The sequence below is a fragment of the Alexandromys fortis genome, unplaced genomic scaffold, assembly GCF_014885135.2.
Source record: "Alexandromys fortis isolate MF-2015 unplaced genomic scaffold, M_Fortis_MF-2015_v1.1 scaffold_64, whole genome shotgun sequence".
In the NCBI taxonomy this organism is placed as follows: Eukaryota; Metazoa; Chordata; class Mammalia; order Rodentia; family Cricetidae; genus Alexandromys; species Alexandromys fortis.
In genome coordinates, this window is record NW_026067976.1 from 8,466,313 (window position 1) to 8,479,840 (window position 13,528).

At 40.5% G+C, this 13,528-nt stretch overlaps 1 long non-coding RNA gene across 5 annotated transcripts in view; it reads left to right on the forward strand.

The window, feature by feature from the left end:
* LOC126510764 (uncharacterized) overlaps positions 1-13,208 on the forward strand; it is a 38,712-nt gene extending 25,504 nt beyond the window's left edge. For 2 of the 5 annotated variants that reach the window (XR_007594484.1, XR_007594481.1), the window contains 2 exons: positions 11,044-11,198; positions 12,758-13,208. This is a non-coding gene — a long non-coding RNA (uncharacterized lncRNA). The other 3 variants (XR_007594480.1, XR_007594483.1, XR_007594482.1) reach the window with 3 other exon arrangements.
* The last annotated feature ends 320 nt before the right edge of the window (positions 13,209-13,528 follow it).

The following is a 13,528-nucleotide window of genomic DNA, read 5'->3' on the forward strand; positions in this document are numbered from 1 at the left end:
GTTGTTTCCACATTCTGGCTATTACAAATAATACTGCTATGAACATAGTTGAACAAATGCTTTTGTCATATGATAGGGCATCTCTTGGGTATATTCCCAAGAGTGGTATTGCTGGGTCCAGGGGTAGGTTGATCCCGAATTTGCTGAGAAACCGAAACACTGATTTCCAAAGTGGTTGCACAAGATTGCATTCCCACCAGCAATGGATGAGTGTACCCCTTCCTCCACCCCACATGCAATGTTTTCTGGGTTGTTCAGTAAATACAGAGCAATATCTGTTGTTTGGAACACACAGGCAATAGAACAATTAGATACACACAGCAGACAGACTACAGACGAGCCGGCAACACAAACTAAGGGCAGATGGAAAATACAGGGAGAGAAGTGGAGGATTCAATTGTGGGTTCACTCTCGTTCAAGGTAGTTCACAGAGCAGTGTTGAAGGTTTCTTTCCTTAAGGCGACACTGGCGTTTCGGTTTCTCTGAGGTTGTCCTTTTAAAAGTTAGTTGATGCATTGCACGTGCTACTTGGCTCAGAATTCTCCCTTCAAATGTGTAGATGAGGAAGTAGAACCCTGCTAAAGGACTTTCTCAAGGCCTCACAGTTAGAATTTGATGAGGAGCTGAAGTATATAGGTCGTCCCGTCTCTACCAGAGACTCCATTGCTGCATACTGCTTTGTAGGTTTACAGATGCGGCAAGGAGAGAAGCGGAACACAAAGAGTTTCTTCAGCACAGATTTCAAAATCAAAGAACTGAGAGCTGGAAACCGAGCTGTGACAATGCATTGAATCAGCTGAGAGGGGCCAGGCAGAATCAGAGGTTTCGGGATTCTTAATTTTTTTTTATTTATGTGAAACATCAGGAGTCTCCTCCCCCTTTTCTGTTATTGTTATAATAGTTTCTTTTAGAGGTATAGAATATTTGAGAATTTTGGAGAATTCAGCATTTTATATAAGACCTGGTCTTTCTACAAATATTGAAACTCTAATGAGTTATTACTAAATAAATGCAGAGTTTGTAGTTGCTGTTTCATCTAAAAATAGACATATCCTCTTGATGAAGCAGAGTGATATGTGTTAGCCAGCTTGGCTGCAATAGTCAGGCTGAAGGGGAGATATTTCATTTTGTTTTGTTTCAGTATTTATTCATGCATAAGCAGCTACCTTTAATGTGCTCATCATTTACTAGTAAACTTCATCTGGAGGCAGAACTAGAGTACGGAATTATTGTGACTCATGCATCCTCCAGGCGCTTTTTAAATCTGACTTTTGTTTACTGTCACTCAGGTTGAACAGTTAGCACTGCGATTCATAAAGAAGCAGTTCACAGCAGACTCGGATCTGGCTAACTCAACAGTCCCCACTTTTAATAGTCAGTGGGAGTTGGCTTTAAATCACTCAGCTTATAATTTATATCCGGAACAGACAATTGAATCGTTTTAGGATGTGTTCAAGCACAGCTCACATTTTAACAGCCTGCTCCTTTTATTTTCCAGCCCTTCCCTGTCAAGAAGACTCTTGTGCTTTTCACAAAGAGCACAGCCTTTCTTCTCCGTCCTCCTTCAGTTAAATTGTGCACTGAAATACATTCTGAGAAAAGGGAGGTGGAAAGCAACGCAGAGCTCTGGGGAGGAAAAAGCGGGGAGGGTTTGAGGTTGTATAAAAATTAAGAGAGAAAATGGAACAATGATTTTGACAGCAGGTGGGAACGCAAAGCTGTTAATTAAGAGGGCACCCATGAAGAACATGAAGACTCAAGTTTCAAGAGGTTTACTGATTCTTTTCCAGTGTTTTGTGATGATTTGATTATATGGTACTATTTTAAAATATCATTTTATAGTTTTATGAAATGACAGAGGAAGTAGCTTAACAAAATGATCATCCCGGAGGGACAAGGCTGATGACGAGTATTTGGCAGCTATTCATCATATATAACTCAAAAGTATTATTTACCCTGTGGCTAGAAAGACAACTAATTATAAGAAGTAGTGATAAAATTAAACATGTGTGCTCATCTCAAATAAATTGGGCAAGTTGGGATGAAAAGATGGACAGATGAATGATGGGTAAATGCATAGCTGGAAGAATAAATTAATGGAGAAATGGGCACAAGATTACTACACCCATAAGAAAATATCAGATAATATTAATACAGTCATGTTCATGTCAAATAGACAAAAGTAAGATGAGCCAAAACAACAAAATCTAATCGGAGAGTTATACTTTCTATAAGGACAGAGGAAATAGCTAAAGGGAACAGATCTTTCTGATGGGAGCCTTGTTTTAACACGAACAGCTCCACAATTTTAATACAGTTTAATAAATATTAAATAAACGTAAGTACGGACAGAGAAAGAAACAAAAAAAAAGGAAGGAAGGAAAGAAGGTGATAAAATTATATTTGGTAAAACAAGAATGATATTTATCCAATACAGTCTAAAGAATCTTTGTGTCGCAGAAGGAACGCACTTAACATGTTAGTAGGAACCACTTGAGGCACAGAGGTGGAGCCCATATTCACAACTTGATCCCTGAAGGAATTTAAAAGGTGTGCCAGATTTGGGGTGATGCCTCAGAAGTACTGCCCAGGTTATCTGATCATTCAAATGAAGGCCTGGAGGGGTGGGTTGTACTGCCCAGCACAGAGGGCTTCCTAGTGGCAGGGAAGTAACCTGACAGCACCATAGAGACAGAATGAGACTAATCAGTTTCACACCCTGTGTCTCCATCCAGCTCCCTTTGCTCTACAACTGCCCTATCTTTGTTTAATGCCCAGTATCACTTCAGCATCCATCCCAGCCTTACTATGTTCTTGCCGCTACTTATTCTTTCCTTTTGCCTTTTTGTCTTGCAAACAATGGCCGCTGGCCAGGCTCACCCCAGCCTCCTTCCTGAAAGTCGGGAGTTCTGTTGCATGAAAACACACCCTCATTTCTCTTTTCTGTCTACCATTCCACAAAATTCTGTCCTTCGTTCAACTTTGTTTTATCCCTACTGCTCCCTTTTCTACTGCATCCCCTCCTCTCTTTTCCCATTATTCCCGTTCTCATCACCAGCCAGGCTGTGTTTCTTCTCTTTTCATTCATACCTACAACTAATAGATTCGTACACACAGTCTCATCAGTGTCCCTTTACTACCCCCAGATGATTAGTACTTAACGGATGACAGTTTTGTGAATTCCCTTACTCTATCCTTTAGCAATGACTGGTGGAACAGACAGTACTCTACTCTCAGGGGAAAACTGGCTATAGAGCTTGATGTTTGGAATACTAGAGGAAATATGGAGAAAAATGATTTTGACTTTTTCAGGAGATGGGTTGCTCATGATCATGGAAAGCCCTTCTAACTTAAAGAAGAAAATGGCCTAAACAAGTTAAAAAGGATTCAACCAATGATGTTACAACTGATGCACAAGTCCAGTGCAAAAGCAAAGTACCATGGAAAACTGAGACAATCCATCTGTTTTAAACTTTGCCAATACCAGATCCATGCTCCCAATTCTAGACAAAAAAAATTTCATAAGAATGATATTAAAAGAAATGAAAGAGAAAATGAATTAACTCCTAAATGAATTCCAAAAATTGCAGTCAAACATCTAAATGAAATAAGGAAGTCAATGAAGGATATGAATATGGAATTTGATAGAGATTGGAATCCTGAAGACAAAAGTAATGTGGTTAGAAATGAAAATTTCAGTCAAATAAGAAGCATGGTGGAAAGTCTAAGCAATAAAGTGGATCATAGGTACAGATTTCAGGGCTGGAAGACAAGGTAAAGGAATTGACACAGGTACATTCACTCAAAACACATTTACATATATTTTTAAAGTATGAATGGAACTCAAGGTCACTGGCACATCACGAGAAGAACAGATACGTTCTTTGTTAGCATAAAAGGAGGAGAAGAACACCATTCACACAGTATAGAAAATACTTTCACTATAGTTGTGATAGAAAATTTCACAAATATATGGAGATTCCCAAGCCCAGGAAGCATCTAGAACACCAAATAGAAAAAAAAAAAACAGAATAGAAGCTTCCCCACATCATAATATAGTTAAACACACTAAATAAACAAAACAAAGAAAATGTTTTAGAAACTGAAAGGAATGCCAGGTAACAGGTATAGTCAGGTCTACCAGAATAGAATAACAGCTGTTTTCTCAACTGAAAGTTGAAAAACTTTAATGATGTATTTAAACTACTGAAAGACTGCAGCTGCTAACTAAAAATACTACACCCAGGAAAACTGTGTGCCATTGCTGGTGGAGGAAGAAAATATTCCGTTAGAAGAGTAAGATAAGGGAACTTGTAACCCATAAGCCAGCTCTTCAGAGGATACTGGGGGTAATAAGACAAAGAAAGATTAACACATGTAGGACAGAACAAGGAAAAACAAAAACAACAACAAAAATCTGTTACAACTGTAGTTAAACAAAGAAGATTAGAAAAACATCTAATACTATATAATGTGCAAAATGGCAGGAATTAATACACATCTTTCAACAAGATCTTTAAATATTAATGACCTCAATTCCCTAGTCAAAAGATATAGACTGGTAAATTGATTTAGAAAACATCGTCACCTATATGTTGCCTCCAAGAAACACAACTCTTCATCAAAGATAAAGACTCCCTGAGAGTAAAAGCTTTGAAGACAGCATTCCATGAAATTAGATCTATGAATTGGGTATTGCTGTTCTTATATCTGACAAAATACACTTCAAACCAAAATTAATCAGGAAAGATAAATAAGGTGACTTCATTCTGATTAAGGAAACAATCCATCAACAGATCATTATAATTATAAATATATTTCACCAAACATTAGCATACCCAAGTTTATAACACAAATACTACTAGATTAGGAAGGCTTTAACATAGTAAAATTACATAAAACTAAACAGTATATCTACTTTATCTTTTATCATAACTAAGGAAAACTGTAACAAAAACTATAAATTCTTCAACTCCATCAAAGACTCCAGAATGATATGATATTACCTAAGTAAACAGAAATTATATCATAAGCAACTTCCAAAACTCTAAAATTGACAGAGACATCTGGCTGCCTAGACAGTCACTCAAAGTTTTTCTTTACCATTGGAGCATCCATCTTCAGCCTATAGGCCCATAGTATCCAGCCTTTCTTTTTGTTTAAACAGAAAAAGGGAAATGGTGTGGGAGGTCCTTCTGTCTATGTGTTGCTTTTATTGGTTAATGAATAAAGAAACTGCCTTGGCCTGTTGATAGGGCAGAGCTTAGGTAAGCAGGGAAAACAGAACTGAATGCTGGGAGAAGGAAGGTGGGGAGATATATGCCATGATCCACTGCTGGAGATAGATGTGATGAAACTTTGCTGGTAGGCCATGACCTCGTGGTGATAAACACCCTAATTGTCATCAACTACCCTAATTGTCATTATCCAGTAACTGATGGAAGCAGGTGCAGAGACCCACAGCCACTTACTGGCCCAAACTCCAGGAGTTCTGCTGAAGAAAGGGGGGATTATATGAGTCAGGGTGGGTGTCAAGGTCGTGATGGTGGAACACACGGAGACAACTGACCTGGGCTCTGGGTAGTTCATGGACTTTGAACTGACAGCTAGGGAGCCTGCATGGCACCAAGCTAGGTCCTCTGCATGCATGTGTATGACAGTCTATTTCTGGGGCTCCTAGCAGTAATATCTCTGGCTCTTGTGCTATCTTTCAGGACCCTATTCCCCATTCTGGGTTGCCTAGTTCAATCTTGTTCCAAGGGAAGAGCTTGTTCTTGCTTCATCTTGTTGCACATGCTATGTTTAAGCCCATGGATGCCTGCCCCTTTCTGAATGAAGACTGAAGAGGAGTGGATGGGGGGCAGGTAAAGGGGAGTCAGGGATGGAGGGACAACAGGAGGAGAGGAGAGAGGAAAATCTGCGATTGGTATGTAACATATATGAAAAATTTTAGTTAATAAAAAAATCACATAACCCCAAAATAAAATAAACAAAGCAAAAAAAAAGATCCAAACAAATAGGACCTTATGAAATTAAAGTCTTCTGTACAACAAAGAGATACTTATAGAATATAATAGAATCTTCATTGGCTAAACATCTAACAGAAGGTTAGTACCTAGAACACAAAACCCAGAAACTGAGACAGTGGTCTCAGAAGAAACCCAGATAACTGATTAAAGATTTTTAGAAAGTGTTCAACATCCTTAATAATTTAAATTCACCAAACTAAGTCAAAATTTCTTCTCATTCAACTTAGAGTGACTATCATCAAAAACAAATGAACAAAAAACAAAAACAAAAGATAGTTAATGCTGCCAAATAGTTGGAAAAGAAGAATCTTCATCCATAATTGGCGACAAGTTGGAACAGTCACTATGGTAACCAATTTGAACATCTCTCAAAAAATACAAAACAAAACAGAGAAAACCTGAATCACCATAGGAGCCAGCTCCACCACGCTGTTATGTACACCTCATTCTGTGTCCAGCCGTGTAAGTACTTGCACACTGATGGTCACTGCCGCTCCATTCACAGAGGAAAGAAAACGGGAGCATCCTAGATGCCCAACAGCTGCTGAATGCACTTTGAAAATGTGGCATGAATTTGGCATAAAGAAAAATGAAAATATGAAACGTGAAGGCAGATGGGAGAGAATTTGAAAATGTTATGTTAGGTGGGGTAACTCAGGTTCAGAGAGACCAATATTGTAGGTTTTGTCTCCTGTGTGAGTTCTAGTTTCTAACACTTCCCTTTGCATTTCCATGTGGAGGAAAGTGTGTCTAAAGCACAATAGAGCAGGCTGTGGGGCTAGCAGACCGTACCCCATATGAAGCCAGAATCAGAAATACTGAGGGTGAAGAGGCTAAATGGAGAGGAAGGGAGAGAAATGGGAAAGAAGAGGTTATGCAGGGAGATTTGACCAACATTAACGTGTGTGTGGTCGGCCTTCAGCAAATCTTCCATAGGTCTCAGCTTTTTATTCTATTTAACAGAGGGTTAAACTAAGTGCTTCCTTAGTTCATTTCCAGATTATGATATACCTTTTCCATTCCTATTTTCCCTTTTGGAAGTCTCTTACCTCATGGAAATAAGAGTAGTTAATGATTTTTCTTTTCAGGGGAAGGGAAGAAGGGAGGAGACACAGAGTTTTCAGGGCATTTTGCAGTTCTGTTGTTATTTTAAAAGGTTTCATGTTTCTTGGATATGGTTTTCTTCCAAGGATGCTCTAAAATGCAAAGTCTCCATATGATCTCTTAAAAGTAACATCTGGAAATTTTGTATTTTCAGCCAAAGATAAGTTTGCTTCGAAAGGAATCTTTTCTGAGGCACCTCTGTGACTGAGATGTCTTTACAGCCGCTGTACCAAGTGTCAAAACCTTTGTAACAAGGGTCAGTCAGTGAAATCTAGCACAGGGGTCTGTGGCAGAAACTTAGGTGTTGTTGTCAATGAGAAAGATGCTTCCGCATTGGGTCACACATTGCCTCAGGCAGTGGAAAAAATAAATATCCTGCGTGTGCATGAGCTAGTGAAGGCACATGGATGCCTAGGCATGTTTGTAGAAGTCAAAGGACAACTTCTGGTGTTGGTCCTTGCCGTCCGCCTAGTTTGAGACAGGATTTCTGTTATTTTCCTACTTCTCTGCAGCAGGCTACTTGGCCAGCTAGCTTGTGGGAATTACCCTATCTCTGTCTCCCCTCTCCCTATAGGAATGGATGTGAGCTCTAGGGCTCTGAACTCCAGTCTTGGCACTTGAGGAGCAATTGCTTTCTCCCACTGAGCTGTCTCCTCAGCCTTCCAACTTAATCATCACTGCCATTTATCACATGAATAGACATGTTCATCTCCATTTTCTGTGTAAAGAATTTGAAAATGTAAGTGATAAAATGATGTCTTCCAGGCAAGTAGCAGGTGTGTGAAAGGCTGAGAGTTGGAGTCACAGGTTAATTGGGATTCTGTTTTTATATGGAGCGTCCATTTGATCTCATCTGCATTTTTAAAGCTATGTCTTATGATTCTGCCAAGGTTAATTGGTAAGGTAAGAAGCAAAAGGATGATAGGAAGACCTCAGTTTCTGCCTGATAGAGTTTAATGAAGCTCTTTGAAGCTGGAGACATGAATATGAGAATGATATCTATGAGCATCAAAGTTTCTTCATGTCAAAGGTCACTAAGATCAGCACGGTCTGCTCATTTTCTAGAATTATTTATTAGGGAATGATTTGAGGCGCAGAAATTCCTGGAATAGATTTAAAAACTGGACAAGTGTTATAGAGATGGTTCAGTAGTTAAGGGTGCTTGCTGCTCTTGTAGAGGACTCAAGTACATTTCTGATCACTTGTGTCTGGCAGCTCACAATCACTTGTAACTCCAGCCCCAGAGGATCCCATCACATGCCCCTTAAGACACACATATACATGTACTGACATAGAGACACAAGCATACACATGCCATTGTAAAATAAAATATCAAGAACAACAAATCAAAATCGACCAATACTCTTTACTCGGATTCACTGCTTCTAACATGTCTCCATTTGCTCTGTATGCAAACAGAATTCTGCTTTGAACTTCTGAACTGCAGCTGCATATTGTCTTAAGGTTTCCATTACTGTAATGAAACACCATGACCAAAAGCAACTTGGGGAGGAAAAGGCAGGAACAGAAACTCAAGAGACAGGAACTGATGCAGAAGCTGTGGAGAAATGCAGCTTCCTGCTTTACTTGTCATGGCTGATCCGCCTGCTTTCTTATACCATCCAGGGCCACCAACCCAGGAGTTGCACCGCTCCTTGTGGTGTTAATCTTCTATGGATGCAATGTGCCACAGGGTGGCCCACAAGCCAATTTGGTAGGGGCATTTTCTTAACTGAGTTTCCCTCTTCTCAAAGAACTTTAGCTTGTGTCAAGTTGACAGAAAACTGACCAGAGCACATTTGTAGGGATTCTTTCTGGATACTTTGGCACCACCATCTATAGTATAGCTCACCATCCATGTAAGGTTAGCATGATCACCTCATGAGGTGGAGCTCCAGAGACGGAAATAGCAGGCCATGGGTGCCATGAAAGAAAGAAAAGGAGATGGCTTTAACTGAGGAGAGGGGGATGAATAACACATGATACTTGAAAAGGTCACAGAGAAACATACTATTTAATGTTTACCTAAAATTACATATTATATATGTGTGTGCACAGATGATATATATATATATATATATATATATATATATATTGAATGAAGTTATATACTTGGGAATGATAATGCTCCCCTCAAGAGTCACAGACTAACAAAAAACCCAGGACTAGATGTGAGAAATCTCCTTTGTAGTTGTTGCTGAGGAGAGTCCAGGAAATCCCTTGAACAATGATCTTACTCTGGTATGCCAAGGGCTGTGAGCATTTACTGCCACACGGGACCCAGCAAGCATCACAGATTGTACTTGCCTACAAGTCTCCTTTTATCTAAGGCAGCCACAGAGTTCTAACTCTTTCAAGACTGACATTTTTGAAGAAGACAGCTGATGAACCGTTTTACAGTCCTGTTTTCCCATCTGGAAGCAATTGCTGGAACTTGTCTTTGCTCAAAATTTAAAGGATATTTTTTTGTCTTGTAGTGTTCTGGTCAGGTAAGAGATGCACAGGGGGCTTTACTGAGCAGAAACATCTCATGTTGAGTCAAGTGTAGCTGAAGATTGGAAACACGAGTGTATACTTGCTGTGGTCTGAATAATCATTTTCTACCCAGATCTAGATGCGGAAATCATTATGCTCAAGCTGATTGTAAGAGGAAGTGGGAAATTAAAAAAAAATTGTCTTGAAGTCAAGACACTCACAATCTGGATTAGAGTTCTCTTGAGAATGTCGAGTGGTGCCTTATTCCTTCCTCTGTGTGAGAACCCAGTGAGAAGGCACAGTCTTCAGGAAAAAGTAGCCATACACATATCACACATAGACTTATATGCTACACATATAATATACTTTTGTGTAAATTACCCTATCAGTTGTCTTAATAGTTATTGAAAGTATATAGCTAAAATGTTATCAAGAATATGGGAAGAACAAAATATACCTTTTTTGGTAATATACAGATGTGATTCAAAGCATGTACACAAAATACTGATCTATATGAATCCAACTGTTCTATTTCAAAAGCTGGGTCTCCAAATCAGGATGTGCCACTTTGGTTTCCTGGTGGGATGGGAAACTGAGAGAGCTGGCAAGTTCTGTGAGAAACAAGAATTTGGAACAGTGTTGTGGTGGTGAGAAGGGAACCTGGGATCTGGTGCTGGTGAGAAGGCGACCTAGGACCTGGTGCTGGTGAGACAGGGACCTGGGGTCTGGTGGTAGTGAGAAGGAGACCTGGGATCTGGTGGTGGTGGTGAGCCAGGAACCTGGGATTTGTTGTGGTGAGAAGGGGACCTGGGATCTCATGGTGATGAGAAGGAGACCTGGGATCTGATATTGATGGGACAGGGACCTGCAGAACAGTGCACTGTGTGAGTCGAGTGGACAAATATGAGAGCCTGAGATGACTTTGATGGAGAACAGCCATGTGGAGGAGGATGGAGGTTGTAGGAAAATGGGTTGTGTGTCCTGTATCCCTTTTTCATCTGTGTAGGATAGTTAGCAAAAGCTTTGCTCACTAATGCTTTTTATAAAAATGTTGTATTTGGAGTTGCCTGGAGAAGAGACCCAGATGGGTTGATGCAAGGGTTGAAAAGATGTTATGTGGAGAAACTGGAGTAGAGGAGAAGCAAAAGATTTCAAGACTAGAATCTCGGACCATTGGCACAAATTCTAATGTAAGCTTCAGACTGCCGAGCCTGAAGAGTTGACATGTTCAAAGCCAAGATCTGCAGTGATGAGTCATGCGGTATGCTAATGGATGGACTGAACAACAGTTGCGTCCAGAAGAAGGTGCAGACTAGTGGGTTAACATCTCTGCCTTATCTCCCAGCCCTCTGTGCAGGCTCAGAGCTGCTTGCTGCAGCCCTGCAGGAGCTCACTGTGGTGTGGCCTCTGTTCCCAGGTGCCTGTGTTGTTTCAGGTGATGGAAATTGGCTATTTCCTTCTGGAGTAACATTTGTTCCTCAGAGAAGATCAACTCTTCTTCCTGGAATACTGGCATGACATTCACCATCCTCTTAAGGTCGCAATTCCTCTTCTTCTATCAGCTTTGTGAGGAAAATTGATCCAGATTAGGTAAGAGCTCCTTGGGCCCAGCTCCTAGAGAAGGGGGAGTTTTTGGTTTTCTCTTATCCTGGATTTCTAAAACACATTTGAGGTGAAACTCTCAGGAACTAGTAAACCATCACCATTGCAGGAGAGCAACTTGTCCAGAGAAGAGGCTAGAGTGGGCAGGAGACTTCCATGCGGACCTCACAGACCATTGGGCAGGGGTGGGAGAGTTCCCAGGTGGATCTCAGCTCCTGCTAACAGAGGTTTCTATACTGGCTCAGGAGGGGCTTCCAAACCAGTGTACAGAATGTTTCCACACACTGCTCACCAGCAGCTTTTGGTAGTCTTCCGCGTCCTTGGACACCAGCAGGTGCTGCGGCTGACATGGAGGGCAATGTTCACCCTCTGCTCAGGTGCTGCCCTGTCTGTACTCTATTGGATGACCTTGAGATGTCTCCAACAATCTGAGAGTCTTTCCTTCCTTAAGAGGGGACTACCAGCAATGGCTTCATGTGGGGCTCTTCAGAGAGGAATGTTGGAAAATTGTTTTACCCACTTTACAAGAAAAAATAATAGGAAAACAACAATTATTTTAATGCCACCTAGAAATGCCTATTACTCATGAACAACAAAGGTTCTCAGCTTACCTAAGGCTCTTCCTCCTTTCTCCATCTTTCAGCAGCAGTGCAGAGATCTGGGAACAGGATCAAAGATGGACTCTTAACAATCACACTGGCCTGTTCCCCCAGGGCCAATCAGAACCCTGAAAGATACATAAGCTTGCCATAATCTTAAAAATTGAAATCCTAAAAGACTAAAATCCCTGAAGTATAATCTCTAAAAATAAAAATCCAGATAATCCCAGTTCCAAAAACATTAGATCCAAATGTTGAAATTTCGGATGAAATTCTGAAAACTGTGACCTCGTTGAAAAAAAGTGACCAATTGCGCAAGAGGGAGAAGGAGCTTAATTCCAAGGAAGCCATTATTGCAGTTTAATGGTATATGGAGCAGACACTCAGTTATGACGTTGCAATCCACCTCTGTCCCTGAACACAGCAGAGTACTTGACTTCCAAAAACTGCCCTTTGTCAAAGAATAAAATGAGTTCTTTACCCCAGCAACTCTCTAAGTCAAAGACATCTGCCAACGCAGGGCTCCTCTAGTGTGAGGAAACACACTGATGGGGGAGCTGACTGTCAAGGCTGGGATTTGATTGAGGAGAGGATTTTTTTTTTCTGTTTATGACCAGATCTGAAATAGATATCACTGCACAGGCTTGGCTTCAGCTCGAGGATGGGGCCTTCAAGGCAGTCTCCATTGATTTTTAAATTTTGCTTAGTGGAATTTTTGTTCTGTGTTTTTTGTTTGTTTTGTTTTGTTTGTTTGGTATTTGGTATCCCAAGCTGGTCTAGAATTTACTATGTAACTACAGGTGGCCTCAAAACTTGCAAAAATCCTCCTGCCTCAGCCTCCATAGTGCTGGAATTATAGGACTGTTCTGTATCATGTCCAGCTTCCACTGATTTTTACAATCCACACTCCTGTTGCATCTAAACACCCTAAAATATTTCTGTTTATAGATTGATCATTGGAAAGAATGAGACTCCATGGAATTGAAAGAAAAGAATGAATCTTGGTCAAATCCCCCAACAGTAAGAACAAGTTTGCATTTTGGCTCAATCATCTAAAATGGATAAAACTTTACCCAACAAAAGACTGAGGTTGTTTTGTTTTGTTTCTTTTACTTCTCCAAATTTGATGGAGGTGGGTCTTGTATCTTATCTGTTGCTTTCATTGGTTAATAATAAAGAAACTGCCTCGGCCCTCATAGGACAGAAAATTAGGTAGGTGGAGTATACAGAAGAGAATGCTGGGAAAAAGAAGCTGAGTCAAGGAGTCGCCATGATTCTCCTGCTCCAGACAGGTGCGGGTTAAGATCCTCCCTGGTAAGCCAGCTCGTGGGCTACACAGATTAGAAATGGGTTAGAACAATATGTAAGAGCTAGCCAATATGAGGCTACAGATAACGGGCCAGGCAGTGTTTGAAAAAAATACAGTTTCTGTGTAATTATTTCGGGGCATAACCTAGCCATGCGGGTGGCCGGGTGCCAGGGACGCAGCCCTGCCGCTCCTACTACAACACAAATTCACCCAGCTGAAAGTTCAGGTAAATGTATTTGACTGTAGATAAACCAAAAAGGCAAGATTCACTTACAAAATAGACCATTTATTTGATAGAGGTAAGAGAAAACATAGACACCCATCACATTCTCAGAAGCCCCAGAGAAAGCCAAGTAACATGGAAAGGTGGAGGAGGCGACATTGGGTGAAATTCAGAAATATTGGAATCT